The sequence below is a fragment of the Misgurnus anguillicaudatus genome, chromosome 21 (genome assembly GCF_027580225.2).
Source record: "Misgurnus anguillicaudatus chromosome 21, ASM2758022v2, whole genome shotgun sequence".
Classification (NCBI taxonomy): Eukaryota; Metazoa; Chordata; class Actinopteri; order Cypriniformes; family Cobitidae; genus Misgurnus; species Misgurnus anguillicaudatus.
In genome coordinates, this window is record NC_073357.2 from 30969473 (window position 1) to 30986907 (window position 17435).

Below are 17435 nucleotides of genomic sequence, written 5' to 3' on the forward strand. Positions count from 1 at the left end.
GTCGTAATTATGACTTAGTAAGCCACATGTTTTGTGTGCTAGCACATGACCCTTTGTTTGGGCTGTGTACTTGCATGTCTTGTTTCCTGACCCCGCCCCCTCTTTCTCCTCGTTAATCACCTCATCATTGTTTGACTCATATCACCTGTTTCCCTCTTGATTTGCTCCCTTATTTAATACCCTTGTGTTTGCTGTCTTGTGCCAGTTCGTTTTGTAAACTTACATGTATCTAGTTTATAGTTTGTCAAGTCAGTCAAGTGATCCTGTTGTGAAGTCTTTGTCAAGTTTATTCTTTTGTTTTAGTCAAGTCAGTTTTTGTCATTTACCTATTCTTGTTATTTTGCCCCCTCGTGGGTTTTGCTTTTCTGTGTATTTCTCAAATAAAGTCCTTGAGTTCATCTATTTTGTGTGCACTCCTGACAGCCGTAATGATGAAGAGATCAACTACTTAAAAGGGCGATTAAAACTGGCCTTACTCTAGATAGACAACAATTCACCTCAGCAAGAAATAAAGCTACACAAATGATGCGGAAGGCTAAAGCAAATTTCTTTAAGAACATAATTGATAGTGCAAAAGGAAATGGGGAAAAAATTTGGCAAGGTATAAATAAACTAACTGGTAGACAGAATATACAAGACAAATTAACTGAACTTAAAATTAACAATGTACTAATGAAAGACCCACTTATTTTAGCGTCCGAGTTAAATTCGTTTTTTAGAAATTCTGTCAATGAAATATCTGAATTATTTACCCCAACCATAAGTGTGTCTTCTACAGTAAACTATACACAGCCGATATTTATGATAAAAGAAATTACAGAACTACAGGTGGCCGCTATTATTGATGAATTAAATAACTCCAAAAGCAAGGATGTATTTGGTTTGGACACACATTTTATTAAATTCCATAAAGAGTCTTTGATATGTCCTATTACACATATGATCAATCTGTCAATAAGACAATCTATTGTTCCACCTGATTGGAAAATGGCTACAATTATACCAATTTTTAAAAAAGGGAGTAAATTAGATATTAATAATTATAGACCTATCAGCATTTTACCGGTCATATCTAAAATCATCGAAAAGTGGGTAGCTAAACAATTAATAAAGCACTTAAATATAAGTACATCTTAATTCTCTGCATCCTATGCAGTTTGGCTTTCGCGCCCACCACTCAACAGAAACGGCAGTTACTGTTTTTATCGAAAAGGTCAAACATTCGTTAGACACTCATTCTGTTGTGGGTGCTGTCTTTTTGGATCTGAAAAGGGCGTTTGATACCGTCAATCATCAGATTCTCTTGTCAAGATTATCAAAATTTAACTTCTCCGATCAAGCTATCAATTGGATGAAGTCTTACTTGAACAATAGAATGCACTGTGTTTCGGTTGATAACATTACATCTTCTTATCTTGAATGTCCAGTAGGAGTTCCTCAAGGCTCCATACTTGCACCTATTTTATTTTCTCTATATATTAATGACCTGCCCACAGTATGTCAAAACATCAATATTTTAATGTATGCAGACGACGCCGTAATTTTTACACATGCAAAAACTGTACAAGAAGCCTCTCAGTCACTGACATCTGCACTGAGTCGTGTACAGGAGTGGTTAACTGAATCATGTCTACTCTTGAATCCCAAAAAAACTGTATGTTTAATGTTTTCGAAGCGACAGACTGAAATTACTCGTTCAAAAGTTTTTTTAAATCAAGAAGAACTACAGTTGGTAAATGAATTCAAATACCTTGGTATTGTTTTAGATTCTACACTGTCTTTTAAAAATCATATCAAAAGTCTCTCAAAAACTGTTAAATTTAATCTTTTTAACTTTAGATACATTAGACCATCTTTGTCATATAAAACAGCCAGAATGTTTCTCCATGCTATGATCCTGTCCCATATGGAATATGGCTTTACCAACTGGTCACTTACAAACGCCACAACGCTTAAACCAATGGAGTCATTATTCAAACGAGCTATAAAAATTTTAGACAGAAAACCATTGTCATATCATCACTGCTTAATTTTGCAAAAACACAATCTTTTAAGTTTTGCAAATTTTACACAGTTCAAATATGCCTGTGTTATCTATAAGATCTTAAATGGACTTGCTCCACCCCCACTAAGCGAATATATTAAATTGAAAAACATGGGTAGAGGAACATATGTAACCAGGGCTGCTATAAGAGGAGACTGTATTGTGCCTTATAGACGCACAACATTTGGACAATATGCACTATCAATCAAAGGATCGGAGATCTGGAACACGCTACCTGTTGATGTAAGAGAATGTCCGACCTATATCAGTTTTAAGAGCCATCTGAAGCTATGGCTAAATACAAATCAAATTTGTGAACACTGAGTGATTAGAGGAATATATTTATTTATTTATATAGAATAGCAATTCCATTCATGTGTATGTCTAGATATGTATTCTATATCATGAGTCTTTCAATGATGTTAGAGGGTTTGTTTTGTTAATTGTGGTATTTCGTGTTGTTAGTGTAAACAGGAGTTTGTGTTGTTTTCGTTCATTTTTGTGATGTCTGACTTATGTTAATTGATTCGTTCATTATTGTGATGGCTGACTTATGTTAACTCATAGTTAAATGTTTTGTTTTGTCTCATTAAGCACTGTTGATGACCTGGTAAGGGACTACAGATGTAAAATAGCCTGGGGGCTAATTCTGGCATATTCATATGGCTGAAAAGCTATTATGTTTTCTTAATATGTATTGTCCCTTAAAAAAAAAAAAAAACTGACCTTAAAAAAATTGATTAAATTCAATGAATAATTTTTTTCAGTGTATATACATGTAAGTTTACAAAACGAACTGGCACAAGACAGCAAACACAAGGGTATTAAATAAGGGAGCAAATCAAGAGGGAAACAGGTGATATGAGTCAAACAATGATGAGGTGATTAACGAGGAGAAAGACGGGGGCGGGGTCAGGAAACAAGACATGCAAACACACAGCCCAAACAAAAGGTCATGTGCTAGCTCACAAAACATGTGGCTTACTAAGTCATAATTACGACTTCCGACTTACCAAGTCATCTTTACGACTTCCGACTTACCATAATTACGACTTCCGACTTACCATAATTACGACTTCCGACTTACCAACTCATAATTACGACTTCTGACTTATCAAGTCATAATTATTTCTCAAATAAAGTCCTTGCGTTCATCCATTTTGTGTGCACTTGGGTTCTACCTTCACCATTCCTGACAGTCTTAATGATGATGAGGTAAGTCGTAATGATAACAAGGTAAGTCGCAAGTCGTAATTATGACTTGGTAAGTTGTAATTATAAATTGGTAAGTCGTAATGATGACTTAGTACGTTGGAAGTCGCAAGTCGTAATTATGAGTTGGTAAGTCAGAAGTCGTAATGATGACTAGGTAAGTTGTAAGTCGTAATGATGAAGTCGTAATGATAACTTGGTAAGTCGGAAGTCATAATGATGACCACAAGACGACTTCCGACTTATGGTAAGTCGTTATTATGACTTGGTAAATGATAATTACGACTTCCGACTTACCATAATTACGACTTCCGACTTACCATAAGTCGGAAGTCGTTATTATGATAAGTCGGAAGTCGTAATTATGATAAGTCAGAAGTCGTAATTATGAGTTGTTAAGTCGGAAGTCGTAATTATGGTAAGTCGGAAGTCGTAATTATGGTAAGTCGGAAGTCGTAAAAATGACTTGGTAAGTCATAAATCGTAATTATGACTTGGTAAGTCGGAAGTCGTAATTATGACTTAGTAAGCCACATGTTTTGTGTGCTAGCACATGACCCTTTGTTTGGGCTGTGTACTTGCATGTCTTGTTTCCTGACCCCGCCCCCTCTTTCTCCTCGTTAATCACCTCATCATTGTTTGACTCATATCACCTGTTTCCCTCTTGATTTGCTCCCTTATTTAATACCCTTGTGTTTGCTGTCTTGTGCCAGTTCGTTTTGTAAACTTACATGTATATACACTGAAAAAAATTATTCATTGAATTTAATCAATTTTTTTAAGGTAAGTGGTTGCAATCATTTTATTTAAGCTACATTTAAACAAAAGTTTTATATTTCATTTTACGTTACTAATCTTTTTTGTTTAAATGTAGCTTAAATAAATTGATTGCAGCCACTTACCTTAAAGAATGTATTAAATTCAATGAATCATTTTTTTTTCAGTGTAGTTTATAATTTGTCAAGTCAGTCAAGTGATCCTGTTGTGAAGTCGTAATTATGACTTGGTGAGTCGTAATGATGACTTAGTAAGTGGTAAGTCGTAATGATGACTTGGTACAGTGGTCTTTACGACTTACTAAGTATCCATCTTCCATCTTGTTTCCTGACCCACGTGAAGACCACAAGATGACTTCCGACTTACTAAGTCATAATTACGACTTCCGACTTACGGTAAGTCGGAAGTCGTAATGATGACTTAGTAAGTCGTGATTATGTTAAGTCAGAAGTTGTAATTATGACTTGGTAAGTCGTAAGTCGTAATTATGACTTGGTAAGTCGGAAGTCGGAATTATGACTTGGTAATGATGACTTACGACTTCGTCTAAGTCAGTGTTCTTCATTGCGTGGCTCGGCAAGCTTTAATTGGCAGTAAATGGCTTTAATGGCAGTAAAAAATCCAATGATATGATCTTGCAGGCATGCGCTTTTTCTGTCTTTTCTGCTCCGGACGCTAACTTTGTTAGAAAACCATACCTATTAGATCAAGATGCACGTCGAGAAGCAAATGTCATATGACATCAAATTACCGTGAGATCAGACTGCTTGTTATGCTTTTGAATTGCTCTTGCGGCATAGTAATGTCACTCGCCAACCGTTCTGTGCAGGGCCGCATGAACTTACGAGAAAGGTGGCCCCCTGGTGGTTTGGGGGGCACTGCATAAGCATATTATAAGAATGCTTAGCATTAAAATCCTGTTTTTGTCATTAAGAGAAATCATATTGTCTCAGTTACAAATTTGACTGGTAAATGATAAAGAACTATTTGCCCTTGTATTTATTGCATTGCAACAGATTGACAGATTGATGAGCAGACATGCTATTTATGATTGGATGTAACTTTTGATACTTTGCCGTAAAGGCGGCTTTTCTATTGACCCTGACCGTAGCTGCAAAAGGCCAATTTTAAAGAAAAAATGTGATTTAGAGAAAGACCAACTATAGATCAAATGTATAGAGGAGGCCAAGGATCTGAGATGCATGTTTAACAAAAAAATGATACCTTATTCTAACTGATAATATGAAATCTCTGACCGCTTTGCCATGTCTGTGTTCCAATGGGTGTCACCTTATGAAGTCTGTGCTTCACCGTGTTATTCTGTGGGTCAGTGTTGGATTAGTCCATTTTCTTAAAAAAGTTTCAAAGGACTCTAACAATCCCAAAAGATCTACACTTTTAAACCACAACTTCTCACCTATCTCCGGCTGTGTGAGGAGCCAGCGCGACCTCACGTAATTGTGTAGTGACATAGAAAGGTCATGTGTTACATATATGAAACGCACATTTGTGGACAATTTTAAACAATAAACTGACACAAAGACATTAATTAGTATCATTCCACATACAACAACGTCAGAACGCTCCTCTTTCTCCACATTTGTAAACACTGGGGCGTAGTTTCGCATACATCATCCGTGACCTCTTGACGTGATGACGTATTGCGTGAGGTCGCGCTGGCGCATCACAGGACTGGAGATAGACGAGACGTTGTGGTTTAAAAGTGGATGTTTTTTATTTTTCTTGTTAAAAATGACAATCGTTTTGCTAGATAAGACCCATATGCCTCGTTCAGAGGTGTCAAGTAACGAAGTACAAATACTTCGTTACAATACTTAAGTAGATATTTTGGGTATCTATACTTTACTTGAGTAATTATTTTTCAGACGACTTTTTACTTCTACTCCTTACATTTTCACGCAATTATCTGTACTTTCTACTCCTTACATTTTAAAAATTGCCTCGTTACTTCTTTTAATTTCGGCTTGTTTTCTTTTTTTACATTCCGGCTTGTCATCGTTAAAAAAACCCAAAACCTATCTTGATAAATTGCATCATCCGGATGAATGCGAATGTGGTTGGATGAGAAGCATAAACATACACCATTCTGACACTCTATAGGGAATGTGGAGTTGACGTCACGCGGTGTTGCATTATGTGTAATCCGCCATATTTGCAGGCACGCGTCCTATCCCGCTGTATTAGATTTCATGTGTTGGAGGTTGTTTTTGTATTTTCTGTCGAGATTTTTATAAACTTCGATATGTTTGGTCAGTACTGCTCGATCAAGCAGGTCACGCGATCGTTCAGGGAGGAAACTGAACAACGGAATATGTTTTTCCAGCTTTTATTCGTGGAAAAAACAAAGGAAGCCGGTGCAGGAGCTGACGAAAAGACGCCGGATCGCGTGGTTTGCCTGCTGCAATCAGGAGAAAAACGTTTACTTTTCAAAAAAAAAATCTCTGCATCAGCGAGAGTGTTTTCGCTGCATTTTCAGTCATTCAGTAATTTGTGATTAATAAAAGCAGAACCACTTAAATTGTCTTGTTTTTATGCTAACACTGCCAAACTAACTTGCAAATGTAAGTTATTGATTGATTCATTCATTCATTTCTGATCACCCTAAACACATGAGTTATAAAAATAAATATTTAGACAATTTTGACGATTGTAACACATATTTTTTATTAAATGCAACTCAAACCCACTGCTTGTGACTCTTTAAATGACAACGTTAGCTAAATATTTAGCATTTTGTGTGTTTTAATAAAGAAGTGTCACCTTATTATAAGCTTGAAGGGATTTATAGCTCTTAAACTCCTGCAAAGTGTAAATAAAGTCCTGCAAAAACAAGGTAATTGACCAGATATGTGAGCGGAGGTCCGTAATCCAGTCTTGGGCTGCTAAATCATATGGATCTATGTTGTTTATTTGTCCAAATAAAGTTTTTTGGCAGTAGCATTTAGTTTCTCCCGATAGGGTCCCTTCTCTTTTTCTTTCAACTTATCGATTTCTTCCGTTCTTCTTCAATTTTACCTAGTTTTTAACTGAACACACGCACAATTAAATGGCATAGCGGTCGGCGGTGCCTCTAAACATGGCGCCCACGTCCCATAATGCAACACTGCGGTGACGTACATTAACATTCCCTATTGGTTTGTACGCAATCCCCGCCGTACGCAATCCCCGCCCCCCCCAGCGGACTGCAGATGATCAAAAGTTTGTTCGATAGCGCTGCAAAGATAAACTTAAAAGAACCGCGAGAGCGATTAGAAAGCATGCGAAGCAGTTGGAGCAGTTTGCTCTTGCGATGCTTTGATATCATCCGCCATCCGTTTGTACAGTAACAGAACGCGGCATTCTGCCTTCAAATGGAAAAGGACGAAATAAAACTCGCGGATCACTTTCACATTCACAAGCCTGTGTAAATGTATAGCTGGCTGCTGACACCAACGCATCTGTGTGATTTAAATAGTATAACAATGTACCAATTTAAATCATGTAACTTCAGTTGTTCAACTTAAATGACATTGTGCTGCGTTGCGTTTTGAAGCATGGCAAAGATATCTATGCTAAAGACATCTGTTGTTTTGTAATAACTGCCCTAAATTTTATTTGCATTAACAAAACCTACTTAGCTATATGCTTGAGTGTTAAATCAATTAAACACATACCCATACATACCAACTTTTGCTTTTGTTAATAGACATCAGCTGTTTCCTTAAACCTGACTTTTAATTTACTTACAAGAAAGTCAAAATTACTTGGATTTACACTGACATGTAAGATCAGCTTTGTCACATTAGATTAAGCTGAAGTCCATTAGCTACACTGGTACAGATGCAGAAATATAGGCTTTAATATATAATTGCATATGTGTGTAATTGTAGATTGTATTGCTGTCAAAATACAATTATAAATGATAACAATAGCATATTTCTATGCTCACACATACTATAGTTTGTTGTTTTTTAACTAGAGAGGGCACCACTGTAAAAGTTTGGCCAGCAGCGGCCCTGCTCTGAATTTTGACTTTTTGCACCATTATAATATTTGAATATTTATATATAATGCTCAGTAGTACACATATAAGGTTCTTTAATGCAGTGGTTATGAAACCATTTTTTTTTGCGGCCTCCCTTGTGTACAGTGGATTCCTTCACAGCCCCCCCCCAAAAAAAATGTATGACATAAATCATTCTAAAACATACATTTTGAGTTAAACAAAACATGTTAAATTATACAAATGTATTGATTTTGTTTAGTAGCCTTATTGTTCTGAGGTTTAATTACACAGAATTTATAATAAAGTAATGTATTTCATGAAATATTATAAAACTGGGGCCCCTGGCACCATCTCGCGGCCCCCAGTTTGAGAACTGCTTTAATGTACTTGTTTGCATTGTACTAAAATGCGTTCATTTTTAATGGGCATATACCGTATGCAGTTGAAACAGATAGCCTAGTGCAGGGGTAGGCAACATGGAGTGCCGATGTCCTGCAGAGTTTAGCTCCAGGTCTAATCAAAAGCCCCTGAAAAAGTCACCTGAAACTACAGGTAGCCAAGGTTTTGTAAGGGTTGGAGCTAAAATTTGCAGGACATCGGCACTCCAGGACTGACATTGCATACCCCTGGCCCTAGTGCATCCCAAATTTTTTAACATTAACATTTTAATATAACACTATAGTTATTATGGCCTTTAGAAACATGTTTTAGAGGAGATAGGGTAGTGCACAAAAGGACCCTGTGGTGCGGCCTAGGCTTTTTTCCGTAATGACATTTTTTTCCTTACATTACTTTTAATTTTATACTTTAAGTAGTTTTGAAACCAGTACTTTTTCACTTTTACTTGAGTAAAAAGCTTGAGTTGATACTTCAACTTCTACAAAAGTCTTTTTAAACTCTAGTATCTATACTTTTACTTGAGTAATGAATATGAGTACTTTTGACACCACTGGCCTCGTTTGGGATCATTTACACACATGACACTATATTACATCTTGTTAAAAAGGCATTATTTGACCCTTAAACACAACTTAAATAATACCTAAAATAAATATCATATAGAATATCACGTTATTTAGCGTGTTATTGCATATTGCATTTTTCTTCAATATTGCACAGCCTATTTGGAATACAATAAAACTTGGATCTTTTTAATATCTATTTATTTACATGCAGTAGGACAAAAACTTTACAAAAATTTTAAATGCATTTTAAATGCATATAAAGTTATTTACTAAGGTAAATTTAGCACTATACAATATACAGTATGTAAAGCACTTAATTATTAAAGCATGGCGTATTATACCTGTACAGGAATTTTATTTAATCATTTAAGGGTACACGATTCCAATGACACAGATTTAAGCCTATAAGATTTAAGAATTGTGTGTGTGTACATGCGTGCGTGCGTGCCTGTTTGTGTGTGTGTAATTGCAAGCATGCGGGCATGAGCCTCTGCCTGTCATCACTTGCCCTCATGTCTGTCTCTTGTCCCCCGCTGTCTCCCTTTGTCAACATTATCACACACTCTTATCAGTGTGGCGGCACCATTTATCGGAAACAAATTCTGTCCATCCCCCATCCTCATCCATTCCCAATCACCCCCTTTTTACTTTCTTTTATTTAAAACAAGAGGTTGCATGTGTACAAAGCTTTTTTTCCATTCTCATTAAGTTGATACATTTTACATAAAGATAAAACCCTAAAGAAAGAGGCCAGTTAGTGATTTAAAGTTCTAAGATTTTGAGACTGAGATCTGACTAGAATTTCATACTCATTTAAAGTGCTTTGATAATAACCGCATGCCATGATGACAAGCCAAGAAATGTAAGTTGGCAACCTGCCTATTTAGCTGCTATAATTGAGCTTTATTCCTTATATTGGTTCGTAATCTCTTACTGTCGTTCTTCTTCGCTGCCTCCCTGTACATCATATTACCTGACTCTGTTACCATGAGAACCGAGGACAAGGACAGAGCTCATTTTTTTTACTGTCACCTTTTTGATATAACCCCAAGTGGTCCACATAATCATACTCATGTTCCACTATAAACCATCTGGGGATAATAAATTCTTATCTCCAAACTTGTCTCAATAACTACTGTGTCTTTCAACATCCTCCAAATCCTTTAAATGTTCATGCATTGCTCTTAAAAACACTGATCGCTTTTCATTTTGAGTGATGATGATGTATCTTGCCTAGAAACTCCAGCATCAGCAACAGCAGCAGGCTTGGTTGAATGCTCCCACTAAAGATCCATCATTTTTCCTTTATGACTCTCTTGGGTATCACGCACCATGTGAATACTTTCACTGAATATGTGAGAATGCGTACAGGTAACACTTCCATGGCCATCTACCAAATGCCACCTTAAAGGGATAGTTTGGCTAAAAATGAAAATTACTCCATGATTTACTCACCCTGAAGCCACACGAGTTACATTTGTCCTTTTTCATATGAACACCTATTCAGATATTTTTGAAAATGTCCTAGCTCTTTTAATCTTTATAATAGATGAATATGGGGTCCGATCCTTAAAGTCCAAAGAATGTGCATGTAAAAGTAAAATCTTTGTAAAGTTTTAAATATATTACTCTTACAAATCACATCGATTACCCTTAAAAGACCTTTATTTATCCCCCAGAGCCGTGTGGAATTTGCGAAGGATGGATGCACATTCTTTGGACTTGAAGGAGCGGGCCCCATATTCATCTATTATAAAGATTGGAAGAGCTAGGACATTTTCAAAAATATCTCAATATGTGTTCGCATCAAAAAGGATGGACAAATGTAACTCAGGTAGCTTCAGGGTGAGTAAATCGTGTGGTAGGCCTATTTTTCATTTTTGGCCGAACTATCTCTTTAAGCCCTCAATGTACTCACTGTTTACAGTGCACTTAAAAAGTAGACATTAATTGTGCATATATGACAGCAATAGAATTAGTAAGCATCATTCTTAAACCTGCGGTAAATTCAGGGTTCCCACACCTTAGTTCAGTGGTTCTCAAACTAGGGGGCAGGGCCCCAAGAGGGGCCGTGAGATGGTGCCGTGAGATGGTGCCAGGGGGGCCCCAGTTTTAAGACATTTTATAAAATACATTAATTTATCATGAATTCTGTGTATTTAAACCTAAAAAATAAGGCTTCTAACCAACAGCACTACTTTGTATAATTTAATATGTTTTGTTTAATAAAAATGTTACGTTTTAGAACTGGTTTTGGTCATAAATTTTCTTTGGGGGTGCCGCAAAGAAATGTGGCGTACACAAGGGGGGCCGCACACTGAAAAAGTTTGACAACCACTGCCTTAGTTAACTTCAAATTCAAGGACCTTTCAAGGACTTTCCAGGTCCAATACCCTCAAATTTAAGTACTAAATGTGGGGACACATTTCAAGTGAGAGCAAGGTTACATCGTGTTCCCAAAGACGGCGTTACAGGGAGGCAGGAAGTATGGCAAGGGAGACGCAGCGTCTCGTTCCCTTCTCAGGGAACAACAGTTATGTAACCCGAAACGTTTTCATGTGTCAAACACAACTGTGCAAAAAAGCATTTTGGTATGAATCAACATTCACATACAGAAGATATCATCAGCATTAAAGCCAACAGTTTAGCATGTGTGCTTAAAAAGTCTAGAATGTTAATGATATTATCCTACACTACACAAGGAATAATATGGATTTTTTTCTAGAAAACTTCTGGCATAAAATAGATTCAAGCACTTTCAATTACCTGTACCTATGTATGTATATTTTCAAAAACTTCCCAGGGCCTTGAATTTTTCTCCCAGACTCACAAACTTTTAAGGATTTCAAGGACTTGTGGAAAACCTGTAAATAACGAATTACCTTTAGCAGTTGTGCTATTTTTTAGGATAGGGCCCATATTCCATATTTAAGTCTATATATTTTGTCACAGAGTGACTGCACTGTAATGATTATTTGCAATTTTTACATTATTTACTGTATTTACTATGTGTTGTATTACTAATAGGTACATCTATTCAGAAGAACCTGTAGTACATTTACTACAGAAAGGCCTTCCCCACCAATGTATCTTTGTTTAAGCACCTTGCTCGAGGGCACAGTAATGGTAGTTCATGAATCACCCCTTTTGGGTTTTGAACCTGCAACCTTTTGGTTACTAGCCCATGTCTTAAAATACTAAATCACTGTACCCATGAAAGATTTATTAAGATTTGTCTCCACAAGGTCAGATGACATTAGTTTTTCTGCTTTTCATGGAGCCACAACAATACTGTTGGGAATACATTATTTGTTGTTTAACATAAACTCATTTTTGTTACTAAATTAAAGAAATGTGTTGGACAAAAATACATAATTTATACAAATAATTTATTGTTACTGTCACAATAAAATGCATTTAATGATTCAGAATCAATGTTTCTGATTGGCCAGTCATGAATTTCTGTTTTTTTATTCCGGGGAGCACAACCGTTAAAACGCGCGTCAGTGGCCGAATCTTGACCGGTACTACTTAAGTTAAAGGTATCCCTCCGCTGTCTCGTTTTCATTCCTAAACAAACTAAATGCTAACTGCTGCCAAAATATTTAAAATGACAGTTTCGTGTCTAATTATTTACTTATGAGGTAAATAGCCGTGTTACAAAGTAGTTCCATTCACAGAATCGCGTTCGGGTCCTGATCACCCTGTCGGTGCCTATTTTAGACACCGGATGTGTGCCCTATCACGTAAATATAGAATATCAAAGAAATGTTCTTCTTGAAGTCACTGTCCGATAAGATAGCAGCTTCTGACTTTCATCTGTCAAACACGTTGAAGGTTTGCAGGATTTATGTGCGCTCTTCTCCTACACGTTACGGTAAAGGCTGGACTTTTGTTGTCTGTTCGGGCTGGAGACAGACAGCTGAGCGTGTAACAGCCGTGTGTTCAGAGTTGGAGGTTCAGGCGCGGTACACGGCGTCTCGTCCCGAAACACAAGACGACAACCGAGAAGAGTAACTTGGATTACTGACAGCAGATCTGACGCTCAAAAGAAAATTTGCTAATGTTTCGTCTCTGTTAGTGCGCAGACCCAAAAACATTGCATTTTCCACCTTTAAGCGCAGCAGTCTTCTCGGAGAGGGGCCGCACCTTCATCAACATCATCCAGGTAGGCTTATGAAAGTTCATCTGCTGTTTCAGGCCATGCCTATGTCTCCAAACATTAAAACAACAGAAAACAAAAAATAAGAATTTTAAATAAAATTTACTATTAGGAAAACGTTGAAATCGATACATAATTTTCTCTTGAACAACTTTTTGTGCAGCAGCATCCATCGTCAAATTCACACAAGGAGATAGATCATTGAACAGCATTTGCTAATATATTTGTTTGTTAAATATCAATATAATCTTGCTGCTTTTCTGCGCTGTAGCCTATTTCGGCTGCTTCGACTGTCTGACAGGCTCAGTGATGTTGCAAGTTGACAGCTATGAACATGCGCTCTTTAATAAAGTAAAAAAGATTTATTTATTTTATTCATTATTTATTAACATATAACCATTTGCTGTCTACTAGAAATTTAATTTAGCATGCATGCATTCATTACTTTCTCTGGTCATCATCAGGGAATCGCTTTAGATAAGACAATGCGCGTGTCTATAAACCTAGTGAACTACTACCTATAGTGAACATACCTATGCACGATTGATTGTGAAGGACATCTTAATGCTTATTCCGCTGCACGCGTCTGTGATGCTGAAGAATGCTATTTAGATAGACAGCTCTCTAGATGTTGAGACGCAGCCTGAGGCAAAACAAAGAGCGCGGTTTCTGCCTACATCATTTCCATACTTACTGTCCTTATTGTCCATCGTTGCACACGAGTGTCCAACTATGGGAAATAATTGCCTTGCATTTTGTCTTCCGGGCTGTTCATTAAATTAAAGCAGTGTCTTTTAAATGTGCTGTTCGCTGATAAAACGACAGCGTTTAATCTGAACCTTATCTCACTTCGCAAAAACAGCTTCACTTAAGCTCATAATAAATAGTCTGAAAATCCTCCTCGACTGTTGGACCATACAAAGTCGGAACTCGGAAGTGAAAAACATCGTGTCGGGCAACGGGATAACGTTAGCTTATTACTGTGTTGCTGTTATCATAGCTGCTTTCGAGCACAATGAAGATTATAGAGGATAAAGTCCTATTAACCCCTAACCTCTTTAAACTGAACCTGACTGCTGGTTTAATGCTTAAAAGAGATTAAAAAGGTCGATTAGATAAATGTCAGCTCTGTCACAGGACTTTTATTAAATAACCGTTGAGAAAAAAAAGGCTGTTTATCTTGTATTCTTGATGTAACATTTATGAATAAGAGGCATTAATAGCACATTCTGACATTAGTAAATAAGAACAAAATTTTGGGGAATCTAAATCTCATTTGTTTGAGATCATAACAAATCTGTAATAAGTTCACCCTGTAAAGCACAAAACATCTTGTGTTAAATCTTTGTATCTTCTCTATTTTAGACTTCCACATATACAAAATTGTAACTTTAAACTTTTGCCCTAAAGGACTGTTTACTTGGTTAAGTGTCTGGACTTTTGTACTGGTGGCTTAAATCCTTCCTGTTATTATAGATAGACTCGTAAAACAAAATTTGGTTAGTGGGCTCAGTGGATACGGTTGCTATGCACGTGCACACACACTTAATTCGACTGTATCTAATACTTTTATAGGTTTGCCGTCTGTATGTGTGTTTGTGGGGGAGGGATGAATCTGTATGCATAAATCGGACACAAAGTGCATTTCCATTTAGTCAAGGAGGACTTGCATTTCATTGATGGAAATAAGCATCAATGCATGTGTTTGTTGGTGGCTGGAGAGATCTGTGCCATTCAAGAGAAATGTGTGCAGCAAAATGCCCAGTAATGCCTAAAAGAGCATTAAAGGAAAAGGTTTCAATTGAGAGAGATGACTTTTGACTATTACCAGTACGTTTTCAGGGTGTTTAGTTTATTACAAATCCTTACATACAAGTAAACCATCATGTGGGTTTTGTTGCGTGCATAGGTACCGGAGTCATAGACGTATTATTCAAACAGCTGTCCTGGTGTGTGTTTGCACTTCTGCATTTTGTCTGAAGGTTGCAGCTGACAGCAGAGTAGTGTGGGAGTCGGCTGGTTTTGGTTGGTTGGCTCACACACACACAGAGAGAGAGAGAGAGAGAGAGAGAGAGAGAGAGAGAGAGAGAGAGAGATGAACACTCTGTAATTAGCACCCGCGGCTGCATGCTGCATTCCACCTCTGTAAATTACAGAGTGGCCTGCCTGCACTACTAAACCCAGCAAACCTGCCTGTGTGATTGTATCCAGACCCCCCCTTCGGCCTTGCGCATACACGCACGCATCTGCAAAACTATGATATTACCTGCTAGGCAGCAGACAGTGCCTTTTGCTTCCAGTTCGCTTCCACACTGTTTGTTTCTATGATGCAGTAATTGCGGGTGGCGGAGGCTCGGTCTCTCCTGGCCTCTGCCTGCATTGATTTGTTTGGATTTCTGCTCCCCCCAAGAGCTTCGGCACACATACTGTACATGGTACAGAGTCCCTACGCTGCTGTCTGTCATGCCTGAGTGCATATTTCAAAAGTCAGGTTGGTGTTTATCGAACTGCATGGAGATTGAAATACACATAGGATTTCCATAAAGTGTGTTTTAATTATAAGGCATACATTTTTAATGGGGATTAACATTCCTTTGTGTTTATAATTTGAAGCTTATTTATGTTTGTGAATTTATTTGTGTTAATGCAGTATGGACCCTAAAGAATGCCCGTTTTTGATGTTACAAAAACATATTTATGACCTGTGTGGGTTTGAAGGTAACATTCATGTAGAGATCTGTGTTGATGGATTGGATACAGTAAATGGCTCTGACCCTGACAGAAGACCCAGTCGAGGGACCGAATGTACTGTGTGACATTGTGTGTGTGAGTGTCTGTGTGTCTGCGCCTGAGTACAGGACAAGTGGCCTCTCTTCCTTCCCTCACATGCCATACTCTGATTTTTTTCTTGGTAGATTGATAATACCAGTTTAAAAATACTATTTCACTTTGCAGCTGACACACTTTTTCTATACGTCCGGTCGAACGTATGTCTATATGCCCAGCTAAATATATAGTGCTTTTGTAGTGTATGTCTATAAATCCAGTTGAATATAGTGCATGTCTGTGGGTCTTGCTGAATATAGTGCTTCTGTAAAGCTCTCATAATGTTATTTTTCTACAGTCTCATCAGCTGACTCTGCTAAAGAAGATTTGCCAAACTGCAGTTTCCTGTTTATATCAGTCCTTCCTGTGTTTTAAGTCAATGTAAAAGGCCAGCTAATGATAAACAGTGATGATGCCATCAAACTGCTATTTTAAAGTTTGTATTTGTTGCTGTACTTGTCAGTGTAGAAAATCACTGCTTAAGACACAACTACATTACGCAAGCATATTTCACATGACTAGTGCTTGGTAATATACAAAACTTATTACCACAGTGCCTGGGTGTTCTCGATGGTTACCAGGTCATTGTAAGGTGGATGCTTAGCTTGGCCAAAAGAGTCTAGATCCAGGTCTTTATGAAATGCTGGTCCCAAGATATGGCTCTGAATCATCCCATTATAAGTCTATGTTTATTTAATCTATTTATTGTCCACAAGACAAAATTTAAAGTCTGATTTCTTGGAAAAGTAATAAACCCCCTCATTATAGTCACATGATGTGAGATCAGTAAGTTAACGCAGATGGGGCAGTTTCCAAGACAGGGTTTAGATTGATCCAGGACTAGTTATATTAGGATATCTAAGTAGTTTTTACTAAAAAACAAAAAAAATCAATACTTTTGTGCATCTTTAGAAAAAACAATGGCACTGATGTATGTTAAGATGTGTCAATGCAAGGTGTTTTGTAAATTAAGGCAGCTCAAACATGCATTTTATGGTGCATAGTACCCCACAGGTTGGGTCATCTTTTCCACTGGGTACAGTACCCGGTACTTTTTTAGTACCACCTTGTTTGGGGTTGAAGCGAGCTGAGCTGATACTAAAACGTGACATGAAAACATTGTAGATTGGTCTGAGAGTATCGTCACTACCAGCGTCATTGCTGAACAACGCAAGATTAGCTTAAGCTTCGTGCTTTCGCTGTCTCGAGCAAACCTGTTGACGTCTGTGCTTTGCTGTAAGTTCCCAAACTCCCTTTTAGTGGTTAAAAACATCCACAGGCTGAGAATCAGGATCAGTGTTTTTCAGTATTTTTTGTTTACCAGTTTGTGGCGGCACAAATCGGCTGACGCCACGAGTGTTTGTGAAACTGTCATGTGAGACAGGTAGTGATCAACGTGATGTGCAAACATCTGATTGTGGTGGTCAATTTTGATTTTGTGAC

General features: G+C 37.4%; 1 protein-coding gene across 2 annotated transcripts in view; it reads left to right on the forward strand.

Moving 5' to 3' along the window:
* The window catches only part of dok4 (docking protein 4), a 120288-nt gene that overhangs the window by 58562 nt on the left and 44291 nt on the right, over positions 1-17435 (forward strand). The window contains exon 1 of one of the 2 annotated variants that reach the window (XM_055202052.2): positions 12543-13172. The exons of the other annotated variant lie outside the window; for it this stretch is intronic. The gene's annotated coding sequence lies outside the window, so the exon portion shown is untranslated. Of the gene's footprint in view, positions 1-12542; positions 13173-17435 lie in introns of those variants that run through there. 2 annotated transcript variants of the gene reach the window in all.